We start from the raw sequence: 11,690 nt of genomic DNA, 5'->3' as shown, positions 1-11,690 counted from the left end.
CATACAGACCATGGCATATATTGATACACAAAGATGCCTTTCGGACTTAAAACCGCTGACGCCACTTATCATCGCATGATCGACACGACTTTCGCTAAAGAGATTGGTCGCAACCTGAAAGCATATGTAGACGACCTGGTCATCAAAAGTAACAGTGAGGAACAGCTGCTAGCAGACATCCTCGAAACTTTTGATACATTCTGCAGCGTTAACATGAAACTCAAACCATCAAAGTGCAGTTTTGGAGAAGAAGAAGGATCATTATTGAGACACGTAATCACCACTAGGGGAATCAAAGCTAACCCGAAAAAGATTGAAGCTATTGAACGCGTGCTGTATCCAAAAACCAAAAAACAGGTTCAAAGTCTCAATGGAAAACTCATCGCGCTGACTAGATTCTTGTCAAGATCCGCTGAAAGATCTCTCCCTTTCTTCAGCACATTAAAGAATTGCGCGAAAAAATCTGATTTCAAATGGATAAAGGAGGCTGAAAAGGCATTTCAAGAAATGAAAGCACTACGTAATAACCTCCCCACCTTAACCGCGTGAATTGCTGGGGAAAACCTCATCTCGTATTTAGAAATTGCGCGAGAAGCTGTTAGTTCCGTTCCAATCTCTGAAAGGGACGAAGTGCAGACACCTATATACTTTGTCAGCAAAGATCTGACGGGGAGTGAATTGAATTATCGCCCAATTGAGAAGTTCGTTTACGCCCCTGTGATTACCGCGCGAAGGTTACAGTGATACTTCCAGGCTCACCCTATAGTAGTACTGACTGATTAGCCTATCCGACAAATCCTATATAAGATGGAGACATCGGGATGATTAACGAAGTGGGCGGTCGAGTTAGGAGAACATGAGATTAACTTTTGCGCCAGAAGCACAGTGAAAGGGCAAATACTAGCGGACTACTTAGTAGAAACTACTTCCGACATGCCGATTACGCCTGACATGGAGGGTGACATAGCGCCAACATTGGAACTCTGGGAGTTGTATACTGATGGTGTGAGTGGTCCGGAAGGAGCAGGTGCAAGTTTATTGCTTACCTGTCCCAATAAGGAAGAGCACATGTATGCGCTAAGATTTAATATCAAGGTGACAAACAATGAAGCAGAATACGAAGCCCTACTGGAAGGAGTGAGACTGGCTAGGGAAATGGGGTCAAGAAGCTCCAAGCGTACGTTGATTCCCAGTTTGTCACGAACCAGATTAATGATACTTTTGATACTCATGACGAGGGAATGCATGCATACCTAGCATTGGTGTGATCCCTGATTATCGAATTTGATGATTTCCAGATAAGTCATATACCTCGGAGCTAGAACAAACAAGTGGGTGTGTTAAGTAAACTATCCGTTGTCGTAGAAGAAGCTGAGCATTGCTGAATGACCAACATAATTGAATTCCTAAAGACGGGGTCGCTACTCGGGGATGACAAGGAGGCCAAAAAGATAAGAGACAAAGCTCCAATGTACGAACTGTGTGATGATGTTCTATATAGAAAATCTTACCTCGGACCAAGCTTTCACTGGTTTATTATTTGTTAGTTGATTTATTATTTGTGTCTATGCGAATGATAAATTATTTATGCTTCAATTATTTTTGTTTGTTTTCGATCTATAATATGAACTAAATCTTTTTTTGTGTTCACTTAGATGATTGAACCTAGGTGATGGATTGCTAATCTTTTGTATGTATTAATAATTGCTCTTGATCCATGATTCTTAATTACTCTCATTGATTGATCCCATTAATTACTTGTCTGTTGATCGATGTAACGAGAGTTACTAAATTAATTAATTTATCTAGGTTATTGAGAAATAATTAAATAGGTTGAATTGCATGCGGGACACAAGTATAATTAGACTAGTAATTAATTTTATCAATTGAGTAGGTAATTGTGAAGCCTAAAGAGGGCCACCGATTTACCCTTCAACTGAATCACCATCTTGAGTAGTTAAAAATTGATTGATTGTGTTCTTCAGAAGCGTGTGGGTAACCAACGTGAAAAACCAACACTTTCATGATATAATTAGTATCTAAGTGAGGGACACCAGCTTATCATACTAGTTAATTAATTGATTAATGAACTAGGTTAACGACAATTACACTTAGGGATTTAATTACATCGTTATTAATAAAAGCAATCAAGATCCTAGGGAATTGAATCTAAGTGAATACCCCTTTATCTCATTGAATTCGTGTTTATTTATTTTTCTTAATTTAGTTTTAATTCAAAACCCCCATTTTTACAACTAAATCTTCAGAATAATTATTAGTCGTTAAATCTTAAACACTGCTCTCTGTGGACGAATTCGTAATCATATTACAATAAGATTAGGTGTGTTTTACGCATATCAGTGACAATGTGTCATTAAGCGGCAATTCGTAATTTAGAGGAATATGAAGGTCAAGTCCCTTCTCTTGAAGTAACCGCCGCGCCTCTAAAGGCATTATAACACGTTTTTCAGTTTTAACTGTTGCATCTTTTGCTACGTTATTGCTTGTATCATTCGCAATGCTTTCAACTGCAGAGCTTTTATCCGCATTCCCTTGGGAATTGGCAGAATTGACCTTCGTAACATTTTCTTCGCGCTGACTAAGAGCTTGTTGAGTATTGCGTTTGGCTGCATTTGCCTTTTCAATTACAACACTTTGTTGCGTTCCTTCATTAGCGATAGCGTTTCCTGATGTTTTAACAAGCAAATCTTTTGTTTGCTTACTGATCTCATGACTTGCCTGAAAATCAAATGACGTTGAACTTCGAAAATCACAGATATCAGACGTGTTACTATTCTTCTTTTTATTGTGTGTTGTCATTTTAGCTTAACGCCTTCAATTGGATATGGAAACCTGCAAATCGTCGAACAAGAACATGAACACAATTGAATTCGCAATTAAATCATTCAATTACACGGAATAGATTTATCAAATTCAATTTTTTAATTCATGTCCCACGGATGGCGCCAATTGATCAATCCTAAATTAGATGTTTAGATCTAATTTAGAAATTGAGTGCAATAAGGGGTAGATGATGGTGTTGATAATGTTTTTGGGACCTTATGATCGTCTTTCACTTAGATTATAGTGATCAATCACCATGTCCCGGTCTTGATTGCATTACCTTGGCTTGATTATGATTAAGGCTTGGGCGTATTCACAAGTGAACCATAAAAACCTTAGCAATTGCACAGAATCAACAACCTAAAATGAGAGGCCAAGCTCCCTATTTATAGGTTTGGAATTTTCGCGGATCCAATGACTGCGCAACACCGACATACCCGCAATGTTTGTGCGGGACATCTTCGCACAGTTCCTTTATGCGGCTTCCGCAACGCATAAAATGCTAATCTCATATCTGCGGTGCTGTTTGTACTTGCATTTAAAGTGCCTTTTGTACTTGAAATATACATATATATGCCTATATATCTGATCACAATACACCTGTCCCATTTATTTACTAAAGCTTCATCATCATCTTGTTTTTCATTATTCCATTTATAAAATCAATTTTGTTTTTTAGTCTCCAAGGCCAATTCCATGGCACATGCCCAAGATTTATAATTCTCTGTACCTTTAAGTTTAATACTTATTAAATGTGTACTGCTGATGTCACTAGCATGAAGGTAAAGAGGATTTCCAAAATCCAATTTACTGATCATGGTGACAGAATCACCACTATCACTCATATTCAAACAATTTAATGAACAACACTTAAAAAAACCATTGTACTTTATCAGGTTTCCTTGAAATCTATTGACCAAGGTTCAAGAGTTTGGTACAGTAAAACTCTTTAAGTAACAAACACAAACAATATAATGAAAAATAAAGAGGAAGATTGTCCTGGCTATAGGCCAAGTATAACATGTAGGGGCAGTTGATTCCCGTAAGCACAGAAACTCCTACGTGTAGGACCTTGCTACAATCACAGGTAGGAAGAATTTTCCTTACAGAGTACTCCTCCTCAATCTCTTCAATAACAGCAGCGGAAGATGTTCTTGAATAACTTCAAGAACAAGAACAATACAGATAACCAAGAATTAGGGTTTCAAATTGAACCCTAAATTAAAGAAGAACGTCCTCAGATCTAGCCCAATGAATCGTTTACCAAACACAGATTCCTTTGAGATGAGAAATCTCAAACGAATCCCAATTTCAACACACAATACGTAACAATATGAAACCCTAAATTGGATTTCAATCAAAGCAACGAATACCAGGCAAACGCTCTGATACCATGAACATAAAGTAGAATGATTAAGATAATCACTCACACAACAAACCACAAACCAACTTTAATTGATCAAAACAGAGTATTACATTTTCAGAGAAACTCATCTTTATAAACCACGCAAATCGTATACAGTAGAATGAATGAAAGAAATCCTAAAACAACCCTATTTATACACTGAACTAAAATACGCAAATACAAGGAAGACCTCCAACTTTTCTTCTGTACACAGCTAGTCCCTGTAGTTTACTAGACACAACTTTGGTAGTGTACACAACTGGTCCATGTGGTTTATAAGTGATGAATAACAATGGATACTCAAACCCAACTGCATACCATATGTGTGTCATCTAACTTGAACTCCACACCATGTGTATTATTTAAAGTTAAACAACACATAGTTCACAAAGGGTTTGAGCCTTCAGATCAACCTTGAACACCATATACCAACAGCAACCAGCAACACATCCACTCCAGCTTAATCATTCAGCTACAATGAACCTGTATACTCAACCAAGCAATTATAAGAACAAACTTATGTATATTTCAAATAATTATATTGTATCTTTAACAAATCTCAACAACAATCCCAACAAACACCATATTATCCAAGACTTCGTGACGAATCAGATGATGAAGAAGTTCCCGAAACTCCATGCCATGTCGAAGCCAATGTCGAACCCAAAGATGAACCCGTGGCCGATGTTCGAGGAGAAAAAGTGAGGTGGCCAAAAGTTCCTTGGACAGACTTGGAAACAAAAAATTAAGCCGAGCGTTATGTGTATGTTTCGGAACATCCGGATCCGGGAAACGACCAAACTTATAATTCATTTTGGGGTGAAGTCCGAAGACAATACAATTCGTTAGTTTCGGAGCAAAGGCGTGCAGATCAAATAAGTGGTAAATGGGCTAAAACTCAAAGAGGTTAAGATTTTTATTGCTATTTATTCGAAACTTGAGAAAATGTGGCAAAGTGGTTGTTCGGGGGAGGACGTTATGAATGTGGCCCGAAAACAATTCAAACACCAAACCAAACGACAATTCGCTTTTGAGGATGTGTGGCTAGTTTTAAGGGATTGCCCGAAGTTTATGGTAAGTGAAGGTATATCGGCTACCAACAAAAGAAAACAAGCCGATGAATTACCAATTCCACCGAGGCTAGTTCGAACCCAAAAATTAGCACGAACTCCGGCCCAACCTAATTTAAAAATTTATTTAAAGATAACGACCCAATACGACGTCCTCCAAGTCGAGCTAAAAGTGAAAGGGATTCGTACTCATCCGATGCCGCGAGTCGTATGTCATCCAACGAAGTTCGGATAAAGATAGCTCAATCCGCCGAAGCTTCTCAACTAGCGGCGACTAAAACCATGAAAAATCTTTGTGAAGAAAGCAAGACGAGAACAATGTTGAAAAGTTTAAAGCTTCTTTCCAAACCGGTATCACGAGACTTTTCTCCCGACGAATATGAAATGATGATGAATTAACGAGCAAGAATTAAGAAAAAATATGCTAAGGAATTGGCACGTCCGGATGACGACGACGACGAGTAATTTATTTGTAGTATTTTATTTTTATTTATGTCGCATTTTATTTGAATTATTGTAACGTTTATTTATTTATTTAAATATGTAATTGTTGGGAGTGTTTAGTCCTAGGAAGGAAGTGTTGATGTGGCGTCTAGTCGTGGAGGACTAAAACAAAACCATTTGGACCTCTCTAATACTAGTACTAGTACTATGATTATGACTAGTACTAATACTAAGACTAAGACCAAGACCAAGACCAAGACCACGACCACGACCAAGACCAAGACCACGACCAAGACTAATACCAAGACTAATACCAAAACTGAGACTAAGATTGAGACTAAGACTGAGACTAAGACTAAGACTAAGAATAAGACTAATACTAAGACTAAGAACAATACAAAGAATAAGACTAATAGTAAGACAGACTAAGAATAAGAATAATTGTAGTAATAATAATAACATTGATAATAATAATAATAGTTTATAACTAGTAATCAATCGGACCGCGCGTTGCTGCGGTGTCCGTTGGTTATCCATTTGAAGTAGCTTTTGGTCGTGTGGTAAGAAAACAAAAGTTGTCGTGATTTGTTGTGTTGAGATTTGTTTATGCTACCAAAACATTACTTGTAAAATGCTGAATCTTTTTCCTTTATGGCTTTTGTGTCCTTGAATCTTTTGAATGATGTACTGAAGGACATTGCTTATCAAATCCAATACACAAAGATGCATGAGCACGTTGAATTTGCATATGTTGTTAATTAATTTGTTGTTATTGTAACATGAAAACATTATACTTGACAGCAGTTGCAACATATTTCTCATATCTACTATTACTTGTGTAAGAGAGGTTAATAGGACAGTAGTATTCATGCAGCAGAAAGCCGTTGGTGTTGTGTCCCGTGTACTTTAGCTACAATTGTGTTTCCGACGTCACCGGGCTTGAGATCGCATAGTGGTGTTATCTGTCATGTTGCAATATCATGAGGAATTTTACACATATAAAAACTACTTATGTTGAGCAAGTAAGGAATAAACAAAGATACACCAATTACTTGATAATAAAGAAAATGGTTAAATATTGGAGTACTTAGGAACCACATAAATAAATATGGAATTACAATTTTGAGCACTTAGGAGAGTTATAGTGTTTCTTGTTGCCTCAGAAGTGGTAGCAGCAGAGGACAAAATATGTAGAACGAAAGTCTTCGAGTGATTACTACTTTGCAACAGGCATACCATTATGACCATCAAGATCTGAAAAAAGTTAAATGTCATTTAGAAAACAATACCATGAATCACAAAAGAAAAACCCATAAATAAATAAAACAATACCACTTTCAACTATCGGGGTACTTGCAGTGTTTTGGATAGCTTCAAAGTGTTGACAGCAAAAGACAAAGGATCAGAAACAAAACCCTCCAAACGATTACGACTTCCTAACATATTTCTAGTAGCTGCTTGTGTTGAAGACACTACTGGTATATGAAAATCAATAATGTGGCCATCAAATCCACTATTAGAAGCGTTTCTATTTCTATTGAATCTCTTGACATTTCGCACTTAACTTTAGGCTGCTGCTGCAGCATAACAGAGCATAACAAAACAGACTAATATATCCTCAAACTCAAAAAAAATTAAACATAATATAGGATAGTTATGCAACAAAAGAGCAGAATGAACAATAACCTAAAGCCTCTATATGTACCGACCAATTCGAGCACCAGATATCCATAACCATGATCAACTCGTTAAACAATCGCACACTATGAACGTTTTCAAATGGAAATAAGCAACTAAATATAACATAAGGCAATGGCTTAAAAAGTAAAAGGACATCAGAAAACTTACTCAACAAAGCAGCAATTAAAGGCAATGCGAAGAAGTACCTACAGTGACAACTATAAGTTAAGCAGGACAATAGAAGAAGGGAAGACATTGAATTGACTATAGCTATCACCTTATACAACAATGCATTATCCTTGTGACCATAAAAAATTACCAAGACGTCACCATTGCAACTAAGTTTTAAGAAAATAAAAAGAAAAAGAACTACTACTTACAAACAAATTTTACAAAAACACCACTGATTACTATCATGTGAATTATAATAACTCATAACTTACAAAAAGCAAGTTGACATCTAATATGTGCAATGCAAACGTATAAAATTACATCAATATATCGTCTAACATATTATATCAATCACCAGCAGTCACTAACACTAAAACCAACACCACTTGTAGACACAACAGAATTAGATAAAGTGTCTAAACGATTTGCGCATTACAAATAATACTTGCGTGAAATCTGTGGCAACGAAACATATGGATAGACACTACCGACGCCAAAAAATCGGACGGAGAAAAATAATCAAATTTCAATACCAAAACTCATTAATTTCAATTGGAGAAAAATAACTGCAAGTGAACAAATGTTTACCTTCATAAGCAGAGACGTTTTAATATTGCTCCACTCTCTAACTGTTTATTTATCTTTTGAAATGTCCCGTTCTTATTGATTAAAAACGTTCCATATTAATTGATTTCGTTGCGAGGTTTTGACCTCTATATGAGACGTTTTTCAAAGACTGCATTCATTTTAAAACAAACCATAACCTTTATTTCATCAATAAAGGTTTAAAAAGCTTTACGTAGATTATCAAATAATGATAATCTAAAATATCCTGTTTACACACGACCATTACATAATGGTTTACAATACAAATATGTTACAACAAAATAAGTTTCTTGAATGCAGTTTTTACACAATTTCATACAAGCATGGACTCCAAATCTCGTCCTTATTTAAGTATGCGACAGCGGAAGCTCTTAATAATCACCTGAGAATAAACATGCTTAAAACGTCAACAAAAATGTTGGTGAGTTATAGGTTTAACCTATATATATCAAATCATAATAATAGACCACAAGATTTCATATTTCAATACACATCCCATACATAGAGATAAAAATCATTCATATGGTGAACACCTGGTAACCGACATTAACAAGATGCATATATAAGAATATCCCCATCATTCCGGGACACCCTTCGGATATGATATAAATTTCGAAGTACTAAAGCATCCGGTACTTTGGATGGGGTTTGTTAAGCCCAATAGATCTATCTTTAGGATTCGCGTCAATTAGGGTGTCTGTTCCCAAATTCTTAGATTACCAGACTTAATAAAAATGGGCATATTCGATTTCGATAATTCAACCATAGAATGTAGTTTCACGTACTTGTGTCTATTTTGTAAATCATTTATAAAACCTGCATGTATTCTCATCCCAAAAATATTAGATTTTAAAAGTGGGACTATAACTCACTTTCACAGATTTTTACTTCGTCGGGAAGTAAGATTTGGCCACTGGTTGATTCACGAACCTATAACAATATATACATATATATATCAAAGTATGTTCAAAATATATTTACAACACTTTTAATATATTTTGATGTTTTAAGTTTATTAAGTCAGCTGTCCTCGTTAGTAACCTACAACTAGTTGTCCACAGTTAGATGTACAGAAATAAATCGATAAATATTATCTTGAATCAATCCACGACCCAGTGTATACGTATCTCAGTATTGATCACAACTCAAACTATATATATTTTGGAATCAACCTCAACCCTGTATAGCTAACTCCAACATTCACATATAGAGTGTCTATGGTTGTTCCGAAATATATATAGATGTGTCGACATGATAGGTCGAAACATTGTATACGTGTCTATGGTATCTCAAGATTACATAATATACAATACAAGTTGATTAAGTTATGGTTGGAATAGATTTGTTACCAATTTTCACGTAGCTAAAATGAGAAAAATTATCCAATCTTGTTTTACCCATAACTTCTTCATTTTAAATCCGTTTTGAGTGAATCAAATTGCTATGGTTTCATATTGAACTCTATTTTATGAATCTAAACAGAAAAAGTATAGGTTTATAGTCGGAAAAATAAGTTACAAGTCATTTTTATAAAGGTAGTCATTTCAGTCGAAAGAACGACGTCTAGATGACCATTTTAGAAAACATACTTCCACTTTGAGTTTAACCATAATTTTTGGATATAGTTTCATGTTCATAATAAAAATTATTTTCTCAGAATAACAAATTTTAAATCAAAGTTTATCATAGTTTTTAATTAACTAACCCAAAACAGCCCGCGGTGTTACTACGACGGCGTAAATCCGGTTTTATGGTGTTTTTCGTGTTTTCAGGTTTTAAATCATTAAGTTAGCATATCATATAGATATAGAACATGTGTTTAGTTGATTTTAAAAGTCAAGTTAGAAGGATTAACTTTTGTTTGCGAACAAGTTTAGAATTTACTAAACTATGTTCTAGTGATTACAAGTTTAAACCTTCGAATAAGATAGCTTTATATGTATGAATCGAATGATGTTATGAACATCATTACTACCTTAAGTTCCTTGGATAAACCTACTGGAAAAGAGAAAAATGGATCTAGCTTCAATGGATCCTTGGATGGCTCGAAGTTCTTGAAGCAGAATCATGACACGAAAACAAGTTCAAGTAAGATCATCACTTAAAATAAGATTGTTATAGTTATAGAAATTGAACCAAAGTTTGAATATGATTATTACCTTGTATTAGAATGATAACCTACTGTAAGAAACAAAGATTTCTTGAGGTTGGATGATCACCTTACAAGATTGGAAGTGAGCTAGCAAACTTGAAAGTATTCTTGATTTTATGAAACTAGAACTTTTGGAATTTATGAAGAACACTTAGAACTTGAAGATAGAACTTGAGAGAGATCAATTAGATGAAGAAAATTGAAGAATTAAAGTGTTTTTAGGTGTTTTTGGTCATTGGTGTATGGATTAGATATAAAGGATATGTTATTTTGTTTTCATGTAAATAAGTCATGAATGATTACTCATATTTTTGTAATTTTATGAGATATTTCATGCTAGTTGCCAAATGATGGTTCCCACATATGTTAGGTGACTCACATGGGCTGCTAAGAGCTGATCATTGGAGTGTATATACCAATAGTACATACATCTAAAAGCTGTGTATTGTACGAGTACGAATACGGGTGCATACAAGTAGAATTGTTGATGAAACTGAACGAGGATGTAATTGTAAGCATTTTTGTTAAGTAGAAGTATTTTGATAAGTGTCTTGAAGTCTTTCAAAAGTGTATGAATACATATTAAAACACTACATGTATATACATTTTAACTGAGTCGTTAAGTCATCGTTAGTCGTTACATGTAAATGTTGTTTTGAAACCTTTAGGTTAACGATCTTGTTAAATGTTGTTAACCCAATGTTTATAATATCAAAAGAGATTTTAAATTATTATATTATCATGATATTATGATGTACGAATATCTCTTAATATGATATATATACATTAAATGTCGTTACAACGATAATCGTTACATATATGTCTCGTTTCAAAATCATTAAGTTAGTAGTCTTGTTTTTACATATGTAGTTCATTGTTAATATACTTAATGATATGTTTACTTATCATAATATCATGTTAACTATTTATATAACCATATATATGTCATCATATAGTTTTTACAAGTTTTAACGTTCGTGAATCACCGGTCAACTTGGGTGGTCAATTGTCTATATGAAACCTATTTCAATTAATCAAGTCTTAACAAGTTTGATTTCTTAACATGTTGGAAACATTTAATCATGTAAATATCAATCTCAATTAATATATATAAACATGGAAAAGTTCGGGTCACTACATCTTTAATACCTCCTACACTTCATGATTAGTAAATAACAATAGTAATACCAACAGAAATTTGATAAGGAGAAAAAAGAAGAAGAAATGAGGCTCAGATCCGTGTTTAAAATCAAGCAGAGAACATGAATCGCCATGGCTGCTATCTTTTGATTGCCTCGCCAAGATACGAACTCATTTT

The 11,690-nt window shown here is 34.8% G+C and overlaps 1 long non-coding RNA gene across 3 annotated transcripts; it reads right to left on the bottom strand.

Moving 5' to 3' along the window:
* Positions 1–6,204: 6,204 nt before the first annotated feature.
* On the bottom strand, positions 6,205–8,259 carry LOC139847932 (uncharacterized). 3 transcript variants are annotated; one of them, XR_011759748.1, is made up of 5 exons: positions 8,203–8,259; positions 7,612–7,649; positions 7,096–7,526; positions 6,882–7,017; positions 6,205–6,725 (listed from the first exon to the last, which is right to left on the bottom strand). It is a non-coding gene; the product is annotated as an uncharacterized lncRNA (long non-coding RNA). The 3 variants fall into 3 exon arrangements; XR_011759747.1 differs by having other exon boundaries at positions 7,096–7,649; XR_011759746.1 differs by lacking the exon at positions 8,203–8,259 and having other exon boundaries at positions 7,096–8,196.
* Positions 8,260–11,690: the final 3,431 nt, after the last annotated feature.

The sequence above is a fragment of the Rutidosis leptorrhynchoides genome, chromosome 5 (genome assembly GCF_046630445.1).
Source record: "Rutidosis leptorrhynchoides isolate AG116_Rl617_1_P2 chromosome 5, CSIRO_AGI_Rlap_v1, whole genome shotgun sequence".
NCBI classification, from domain to species: domain Eukaryota; kingdom Viridiplantae; phylum Streptophyta; class Magnoliopsida; order Asterales; family Asteraceae; genus Rutidosis; species Rutidosis leptorrhynchoides.
The sequence above is the reverse complement of the archived record's forward strand: the minus strand, read 5'-3'. Positions and strand labels throughout refer to the sequence as shown.